The following is a 10868-nucleotide window of genomic DNA, read 5'->3' as shown; positions in this document are numbered from 1 at the left end:
AATCATATTAAAAATTTCAGATTTTTTTCAGTTATACCATATTTTAAAGATAATCCTACCTAGTTGTATTAATTACTTTTCTGCTCCTGTGATGAAATACCATAAAAGGATCTGTTTGGTCATAAGGTTGGAGAGAGACAGCCCATTATGGTACTGTTGACCCAGCAGCAGGCAGGAAAAGCGTGAACTCAGGAAGCTGTCTGATCATAGTTCTATTCTCACGTAGAGAAAGAAGACAATGACTGGGTGGGTCCAAGGCATAAAACCTCAAAGCCTGCCAAAAACTTGCTGCAGCAAGGCCCCACCTCTTCGGGGCACCATAACCCTCTCAAACAGTTCCACGAATGGGGCGCAGACCCTTACCATTTTGTATTAACTTCCAATGAGGCAATTTCTTCCTGGGGATAGGAGATAAGAAAGTCAGGCATAAAGGAAGGATTGAGACCTTGTTGAGCTGGTACAAGACCCTGAGTACCTATTACATCATGCTTTGTTAACTACAATATAAACTTACAACAGCCTTTGAAATGACCTCTTGAAGTTTGAAATTTTGGATATTTAAAAACTCTCACTTTCTATTATTTTAATTGACGTATAATCACATGTATGTGTGAAGTACAATGTGATGGCTTTATGTGTGTATACACTTAGAAAGATTAAATCAAGCTAATTGACGTATCTACCACCTCCACCTCTTATCACATATCTGAGGTGAGAGTATTTAAATTTTGCTCTTTAAGAAAATTTGGACTATATCACACTTTAATGTTTAACTGATAATTCGTAACTTGATCATTTTTCCATTTTTCTCCTTTCCACACCAGCTTCTGATACTAACATTTCCTGTCTGTCTCTATGAGGTTGAAAATTTGATTTTAATTTAAGAGATTAATTTGATTTTAATTTGTTGTATCCACAGGATTGGACAATAATTTTATTAGTGAATTTTATTCTTTCACAATTGTACATCATGCTTTTGAGACACACCCACCTCTTCCATTGCTATCCCTTCCTTACCAGCTCCTGAGATCCTGAATTTCGGCATGACCATCGGAGACAAGTTGTGAATGCACATACTAATGAAATAATTTTCAACATATCCTTAAGTCAAGTATTATGGTCCATCACCCTTTCCAGTCATTTTACTTGTATTTCTAACAAATCAACTACTGCCTGTAGCAAATATTTCTGTAAATAATAGCCAAATTTAACTTTAGACTCTCTTGTTAAGTTTTCTGAAAGTTGTGTAAGTGTTGTGTCTAATTGACAGATCTGATTTCTTCCCAGTGAATGAACTTGTTAATGAAAATCCCGAGGCTGAGTATTGTTTCTATGTTTCTCCTCAGGTGCTTTTGTTAATATTCTTATTCCTAGAGTGATCATGTGTGCAACAACTTTTTAGCGACTATGTGCTTAGAGCAGGTGTTTTATCCCACACCTTGTGATTATTACACTAGGTTTTTCAGGAACATGGTGGAAAGGTTCTCAGCCATAGTACATGGGCCTTTTCACTGTGCACTCCTGTCATCTATTCTGTGAGAAAGAATTATGAATGATTATGCAATATTATAGAGCAAGTATGTAATGCTTGCTGTCAGATATTCACTTGGTTTTCAAAATACATACAAATCCCACAAAAGTAGTTAATTTATACAGGTTGTATATTTGTGACCCAAGAAATGAGTTTCAGAATATCACATCATTATATTATATGGTCTATTTAATAGCAAAATCTTTTAATTATTTCATTATATTTATATAGGAATGTATAGCTGCTTATTCTTATGTCTGCTATGAGTTGTCCTAAGCAAATATGTTGAGAAGTTTAAGAGCATTTATTAGTGTAGAACCCTGACATAAAATAATGTAAATAGATTTTTTTTAGTACCAAGGGTTTAATATGACATTTGAAAATAAAATGGTATAAAATATATATTTAGCGTATAAAATAAATTTAAAAAATGGGTGGTACCTTTAGACATTTCCATGATGGTTTACCAGAATTTTGTAACTGTGGGTTATTAGACTTGGCAAAGGTAAACATTTTATTCTAATGATCATTCTCTCTCTCTCTCTCCCTCTCTCTCTCTCTCTCTCTCTCTCTCTCTCTCTCTCTCTCTCTGTCTCTAATGCATAATTGAACTATGGATAATTCTTCATAGTGGAAGGCTCTTCCGTGCGTTGTAGGAAGTCTAAGGGTGTCCTTTACCCACAGGTCATCAGTTACCTCCTTCACCTATTACAAACAATAATGTATGAGCACACTGGCACCCCAGGGGAATATCTGCCTAAGAAATATATACTCTACAATTCCTGTTAACAACTGAGAACTCACTTTTTTTTTTGAAGTTTTGCTTAAGATCAAGAGAAAATATCATTAAAAAATTAAAAAGTGTGTTTAACTAACTGAAAACAGAAATTTGGTCAAAGAAAGGCAGAAAAATTTTGTCCTGTAAGAATCACAAGTGAAGGCGTCCATAATCAGCTGACCTATGGTTAGCAATGCATGTGATAAGAACTCCAGAGATCTGTCTTATTATTCATTTGAGGTCCCAGTCAACTGTGACCACAATGTAACAATGTAACTGGGCTGAGTTACTATCTGTACCAAGCAATCATCAGTACAGGTTCCTTTGTGTATGCAGAGGAATCAGTCAAATCATGTAACCTTGGTGATCCTAGTACCACTCCATACTTCTGACCCAATGTCTCAATTTCAGTCATTGCACAATCAGTTGAACAAGGGGGCACACTTGGCATACCGACAGTCCATCTCTGACTGCACCAAGACTCTAATGGAAAAGTTGACAAATTTGGTATCAGCAAGGATGTGGTAAAATGAACCCAGTTGTGGATTATACTGTAAGAATTTAACAGAAAGGATGTTAAGGGATTTCTCTTTCTTCTGGTGCACTAGGATTTTTCTTTTCTTTTTTAGGCTTTAATCTATCCTTTTCTTTATGTCTCTCATATCTGAGACTAAGCTTTCACTTCATAGTTGCATATTTTCTTTTGCTTCCCCATGCTCATGCTACACTCCTGTTTCTTCTGGAATTCTGAGGACTCACTTTTAAAATTTACCTAATATTCCAACTACTGCTTTAAGTTCCTTCTCATCCAGTATCAAACCTGTGGCAAGCTATGTGGCCATGCTGTTTGAATCTCTTTTACTTTGAAACTTTCCTCTATGTTTGCTTCAGGATATGAATTTTAAAGTATACTAATGAAGTTAAATGCTTGCAGTGTTCAACAACATAATAATCTGTGACAGAAATACTTGTGAATGCAAAGAGCACTTTGATAATTGTATCAATTCTTAATTTTTTTTTTAATTTTGTTAGAAAGGAGTTAACATTACTCATGATAAAATTTCTGTTTGAGTTTCATAGGTAATATTTACAGGTTACACAATTAATTTAATGCTAAATATTAACAATTATATAATTGCTTATGCTAATAGGTTAGAAGATGATCCGAGTATTTCTTCATGATATGTACAAATTGTGCATTGTTAAAAGACTAATGTTCAACATGGTCTTCTCTGGTTTTCTAAATTGCTACTAAGTACATCTAAGCATAATGCACTTTACAATTGCTTATTTAAAATAATTTTACAATTGCACTTGACTATCATACATGAATATTTACCATGTGACTCTGCTTCTAAAGATACAGTCTTATATTGATAATGGCCCTGATAATAAGGATTGTAAATCCTATGGAATTAAAGCTTCACAAGATAACAATGCATTTTTCTTATAATAATTTAATCATTACAAAATATTGTTATTCTTTCTACAATGCTTCCTATTTTATTAGTATAGAAAACAAGGTCACACAGAATAAAGTCTTGAAGTTTCTTTGTGGTTAAATCTATAATTCATTTAAATTAATTGGGAACTTTTTACTAGGGAGTTCTTGGAATTCCTGATGAATTCTATACAATAATTCACAATTATGTACATTTCAAAATTGGTGTAAGCTGGAGAGAATTATACTGGAATGTCTGTATTTTTCTAAAATGCATTATATCTGAAATCTAAGTGCTAACCAGACAGAGAATATTGCTGGCAGGGTAGCATCAGTTTTGCAACTGAGGATTTGTTGTTCTGAACAACAAAACCATAATTTGAGCTCTTATGAGCATTAAAATATTTTAGCCAGTTTTTTATTTAATAATGATGTATATCCTGAAATTTTACTATACTCCATTATACAATCTTTCCTGAATTTTGCTCAAATATTACTTGGAAATAACATATGTTAGAGATTCAACCAACCAATGAGCATAATGCAATATATTGATGGAAATGTCTATAAATGTTAGAAACTAAATACAGACTTTTAAGAATGAGTTCAAAGGAGCAAATGGAAGCAAAGAAGATGTATCAAAGTGTTTGTTTAGAATTTTTATCTTTCCCAAATAAATTATTTAAATACACATTTGAAATCATGATCAGAGAAGAATAAAGGCATCATATATGAAGAAGATAAATTATGTTTCTATAAATCTATTCAAATTCATGAAAATTAAAGAAATTTCTTAAAAGGATTTGAAATACAATTAATTAACCAATGTCCTTTCAAATTATTTATCTATAAAGCACTGAAAGAGCCCCTAAACATTGTTTTCTCAGTAATGAAGTTTATGAGTCATTTTATATAAAGCTATTATTATTATAGTCAACATCATATACAACACATTTAAATCTTTTGATAAAAGTTAACTGAAAAATGATTCCTAATTTCAGGAATTAGTATGACTGGAACAAGAGAACAAGAAAGTGCTTTAAAATTAAAATAAAATTCTTTCTTAAACCATATGAACTTGTGAATCATTAGATCTAGTTGGTTTGTTTTAACCTAAATCTTCAAAGGTTTGTGAAACGATGCCTAGAAATGTCCACAAAATTGAACAATGGCAAACTTTGATATTAAAATAGACATGGAGTTAATATCATAATAACATAAAATGTAAAAATATTTAAGTTTTCATAATTTTTATGCAAATATATGGTATGAAAATATATTTGTAAATTTTCATTATAATTCCTTAATTCATAAGATATAGAATATGTACTTGTATCACAATAATGATATATTTTGTTTATTTTTTTCAGAAATGCTTTATATTGTGGAAAATGTAAAAATACAGACGTGATTTTATTGACATATAAAACTCATAATTTCAAAATTTAGTAGTAAGCAGAAAATCACTTTTAATATTCTAGTCATTCTTTCAGGATATAGATATCTTACAAATTATAATTATAAAATTTAAACAGAGACTTATGGGAAATTTATACTACTTTCCATTTTATCACTAACACAATAAATAATTAAAAATCAATTTGCACACAAATATACATACCTCTATATATGAATATTATTTTCATTAGGCAAAAGAAGTTTTGAAAAATATAGGAACAATAATTTATATTTTTTCAGAAAGAAATAATTTTATATCTGAAACATAGAAAAAATCACCAATTTTATAAGACGGTAAAAAATAGGTGATTCATAGTTTAGGAATTATAGTGAAAATATAAGAAGAAAAGCATATGCTTCAACAAAAAAAATAATTGAGAGTTAGCAGGAAAATGGTCATCTCTGATAGAAAGATCATTATCAGATTATAAGAAAGCAAATGTCCTAAGAAACAGCTCTCCTAAATTTAAGAATAGTCTTAACTTTTATTTGACAATAATGATGACAGTAATTATTTCCAAAATAGCAAGAAAATTCTAATAAGGAAGAAACAAGTTATTTGGATATCATTTTGAAAAGTATGTACAAGTTTTTATCACTTTATCTTAGTCACTAATTTTAATAATTTCTGAATCTGTGCATAATCAGCTTGCCAGGTGCTCAAAGAAAGCTGCTGAATCGGCCGATGAGGAATTCTAAATATAAAATCTCCATGTTACACTGCTAATGGTACCACTGAATAATTCAACGCCAATAATAATAAGGAAGAAACTCTATCCTGTAATCCTGAGTCATGATTCAGGGTGGTGATTTACCTCTCATAAAGAATCTTTTATTATTTTTGACTTATAGAACAATTTGCTTTCACTTCATTCATGCCATCAGGAAGGGAAAAGGCAGCAGAATGCAGCTGTGGGCATGACTGGAGGCTGGAGATTTTCCAATGGTGAATGGTCTGTGTTCTCCAGTTGCAGGACAGGGTCATAGAAAGGATGGAGAGTCAGATGTCAGCTTCCCATTACAAAAGCTAGAAAGTGAAAGATAGCTTGAGCAACAGATGATGGACTTTGCAAATGCCATCCCATCTTCTTGAGTGTGTGTGTATGTATGTGTGTGTGTGTGTATCTGTGTTTGAGTATATGTGTGTATTTGTGTGTGTATCTGTATGTATCTGTGTGTGTGTTTGTATCTGTGTGTGTGTGTGTTTGTATCTGTGTGTGGGTATCTATATGTGTGGATATGTATATCTGTGTGTGTATCTGTATGTATATATGTGTGTGTGTGTAGTGTGTATCTGTGTGTGTACATGTGTGTGTATGTTTTTGTGTATCTGCGTGTGTGATGTGTGTGCTGGGACATTGGGGTATGCAGAGGCCAGATATTGATGAATGTCTGGTTCTCTCCTACTTTATCTTTGGAGATAGGTTTCTCACTAACCCTGATGCTCACCAATTGGTTGAATTGGCCAGCCAACAAACTCCTGTAATACTCTTGTCCCTGCCTGTCACTTCTGGGATTTCATGAGATCTCCAACACTACTAGTTTTTTTTATGGGATGCCAGGTCCTCATAATTCCATGATGGGTAATTTATAGGCTAAGACATAGGCCCAGCCTTTATTTTCATGGTGTTTATTTACTGAAGAGAGGCTGTACAGTACTAGAGTGTTTAAGTTAGTTTTCTAGAGATGCTGTAGCCACATATAAAAACTGAGGGTCTGAAACCTAGTTTTAGTGGGTTGAAGATTAGATGGAGATGATGGAAGACCTGTTTCTGATGAGAACTGTAGCCTCTTCCATGCCTGTGGATGATCTTCCAATGTTCTGGGAATTTTTACCTTGGCCTGATTCTTGCCAGCTTTTCTTAACATAGTTAAACAAATGCAACGTAAAAGAATACAACACATCTTTGCATCATTAAACAAATGTTCCAGAACATAAACAAATGTATTACACCTTAAAATAATATTCTACAACACAGAGGAAGTGTTCTGTTCTCTACTTTCATATGTACAGGGTGTGTTTTTTCCACTGTGAGCTTCTCTGAATTCATATTCTCTTGTTTTCACAAGGATGTGTTGATGCCATAAAGCCCATTCTGCAGATTGAAATTAGCACGATCATGCAATGACCTTGTTTCAAAATAAGATATTTACTGGTACAGAGGACTAAAGATTCAACATATTTTAAAGGAAATGGTTTAACTCACAGTAGATGTAAAGGTAGCAAAGATTCTGATTAAATTTCTGGTCAAGTTACTGAGAATTTACCCTACTAGAGTTCCTATGTGTCCTGTACACTATATAACATTTTATAAAAGCAAAAGTTAGCTTATTTGCCACCAAATGTTCTAACATTCAAGGTTAAGAACTGAATCTGCTATTGAGCATTTTATTCAGTGTTATTGCCAGATATATTGGGGGTGCAGGTATGCTAATATTGGATGAAACAAAAAGGCCATACAAAGGGGGTGGTAGTAGCTTTGGGAAAAATGTTAAAGTTGACCAGATACCTAGGAAAAGCAACAGGGAGAGACGTGAGGAGTTTTTTGTCTCAAGAAAGTCTGGTGGATGAGAATCTATTTACTGAGTAGAGAAGAGGGGTGAGTGAAACAAAATTGGAAGCAAAATCAAATGGTTGAGAAATTTTTAAAAACTGAATGGAGATTTCTTCTATTTTCCCTTCCCAGGGAAATCCATGTGTCCCTCTTTGGGCCTTCCTTGTTACCTAGCTTCTCTGAGGCTATGGATTGTAACATAGTTATCCTTTTTTTACAGCTAATGCCCATTATGAATAAGTATATACCATGTTTGTCTTTCTGGATCTTGGTTACCTTACTCAGGATGATTTTTTTCTAATTCCATCCATTTGCCTTCAAATATCCTGATGTCCATGTTTTTAACACCTGAGTAATACTCCATTGTGTCAATGTACTTCACTTTTTAAAATCCATTCTTCAGTTGAGTGACATCTAGCTTGTTTCCAGATTCCAGCTATTATGAATAACTTTGCTATTAACATAGATGAGCAAATGTCCTTGTGGTATGATTGAACATCCTTTGGTATATGCCCAAGTTTGATATAGCTGGCTCTTGAGATAGATTGATTACCAATTTTCTGAGAAACTGCCATATTGATGTCCAAATTGGTTGTGCAAGTTTTCATTACTACCAACAGTGGAAAAGTGTTCCCCTTGCTCCATATCCTCTCCAGCACAAGCTGTCTTTAGTGGTTTTGATCTTAGCCATTCTGAAAGGTATAAGGTGGAATCTCAGAGTTGTTTTGATTTGCAGTTGCCTGATGGCTAAGAATGTTAAGCACTTCCTTTAATGTCTTTCAGCCATTTGAGATTCTTCTCTTGATAATTCTCTGTTTAGATCTGTAGCCCAGTTTTTAATTAGGTTATTTGGATTTTTAATGTGTAATTTCTTTAATTCCTTATATATTTTGGAGATCAGCTTTCTGACAGATGTGGGGTTGGTGAAGATTTTATCCCATTTTGTAGGCTGCTGTTTTGTCCTATTAATGGTGTCCTTTGCCTTAAAGAAGTGGAATGAAGTGGAGAGTAATTAAAGAGTTGCCTTTATGTGTGGTGGGTTGTCATTTCAGGGTCAGGTAGAAACCTGGTCCCAGGGAAACTCCTATGAATCTACAAAGATGACCCTAGTTGAGACTCCTAGCAATAATGGATAGGTAGCCTGAACTAGCCATCTCCTGTCACCAGAGAGCCTAGAGCTGTCATCCAGTAACTGATGGAAGCAGATACAGAGATCCACAGCTAAACACTGGGCTGAGTTCCAGGAATCCTTTTGAAGAGAGGGAAGAAAGGTTGAGTTGCATGAGCTGGGGGAAAGGCTGTTTAAGGTCATCAGGGAATTCACAGAGACAACTAGCCTGGGCTCATAAGATCTCATAGACACTGTACCTTCAGCTAAGGAGACTGCATGGGACTGACCTAGACCTTTTACATATGTGTGACAGTTGTGTAGTTTGGTTTACTTGTGAGACTCCTAGCAGTGAGAGCGAGGCCTGTCTCTGACACTTTGGTAGGGTTTGGGTAACCTATGCCTCATACTGAGTTGCCTTACCAAGGCTTAATACAAGGGTAGGAGCTTAGTCCTACCTCAACTTGGTATGTTATGCTTTGTTGACCCCCTTGGGAGGCCTGCCCCTTTCTGAACAGAAACAGAGGAGTGGATTTGGTGGGGTGGAGGCAGAGGGTCAGTGGTGGGAGGGAATGGGAGAAGAAGATAGGGGAAAACTGTGACGGGGATGTAAAATAAATGAATAAATTTAATTAATAAAAAATTTAAATGGACCATTGGAAATAATCCTAAAGAAGATTTTATATGTTCATAAGATTAACAATCTAAATTAGTGCAGGATACATAAATTGTTCAAGAAGATAAAAGCATACAACCAGGACTGCATTAAACTTATACACACAGAACTAATAAAAATGTTGAAATATTGATAAACTTATTTATGAAAAAGAAAACATCATTTCCTCAAAGTGAATGATGATTGGTATTCATATTATATAAGTATTGAAGTTAGATTAAAATAAAGAATGTAATTATCTAAAAGACTAAATATTTAAATCAAAATAAGGAAGGAACAATATTTCTCTGGTAACCTTAGAAGTGAAAAATCAGAATGTGTGTTTAGTTGGCTAAGGAGTAAAAGCAAATTTTATAAGATCCATTACATTTAGGAAAACTGCCAATATTCTCATATTTCTGAAGGTAATGAAAACTAGTCCTATCCTGTGGTAAGGTTGTGTGATGATCCTTAAGCATTACTATTTCCTTATGAGATTGAAGTTCTGATTGACTTGTATAAAAACAGCAGCCACAAAATGGCAGTCCATGACTATAGGAACGATTTTTCTAGTACTAATTGAAGTGACTAATAAAAAAAACTACTCAAATAAGAAAAATGGATCTATGTGTACAGTATAAACAAATTTAAATTGGCTGAAAAACAAAATGAAAGAGGAAAAAATAGAGAGGAAAGGGAAGGTAAGAGGAAGGTAAGAATGAAATAAAAGAAAATAAAAGCAGAAAAGGAAAGGGGAAAGGCACTGAAATGCATTGTTATAAATAACCAAACCCACATGCAAACCTGAGAAAGATCAGGCTTTATGTAGAATTTTCTCATATACCTTTAGCCACTTCTCATTGAACTGAAGCAAACATACACATAATATATTTCTATAGGATTTTGTTAACTGTAAAGTGTGGCAAGCTTTTTCATTGGCTGCTAGCTCATAAATAGTGACATGGAGACTTATTAATTATAAAATATTGACCATTAGCTTAGGCTGGTCCCACTAGCTCTTATAACTTAAATTAACCCAGGTAACTCCACCTGTCTTCCATCTTGTACCCCCTGTTTCCTCTCCATGTCTGGCTGTCAACTCTGCCTTTCTTCTTCCAGAGTCCTCTCTGTCTCCAGAAGTCCCACCTAACCTTTTACTGCCTACCTATTGGCCATTCAGCTCTTTTTTAAACCAATCATAAGGCGCCTTGGCAGAGACACATCTTCACAGTGTAAACAAATATTCCACAACAATAGAGTACATTTATTATTGGTAGATTTTTGAAGGAAATACATTTATGATGATTATCCACTCAATCTGTTATAAGCCATCCAAGTAGGC

At 34.0% G+C, this 10868-nt stretch overlaps 1 pseudogene; it reads right to left on the bottom strand.

Annotated features, from left to right (window-relative positions):
• Positions 1-2459: 2459 nt before the first annotated feature.
• On the bottom strand, positions 2460-3002 carry LOC114705154 (annotated as a pseudogene).
• Between the last annotated feature and the right edge of the window lie 7866 nt (positions 3003-10868).

This window comes from Peromyscus leucopus, chromosome 19 (assembly GCF_004664715.2).
Source record: "Peromyscus leucopus breed LL Stock chromosome 19, UCI_PerLeu_2.1, whole genome shotgun sequence".
Lineage (NCBI taxonomy): Eukaryota > Metazoa > Chordata > Mammalia > Rodentia > Cricetidae > Peromyscus > Peromyscus leucopus.
This window is presented reverse-complemented; position numbering and strand designations above follow the sequence as displayed.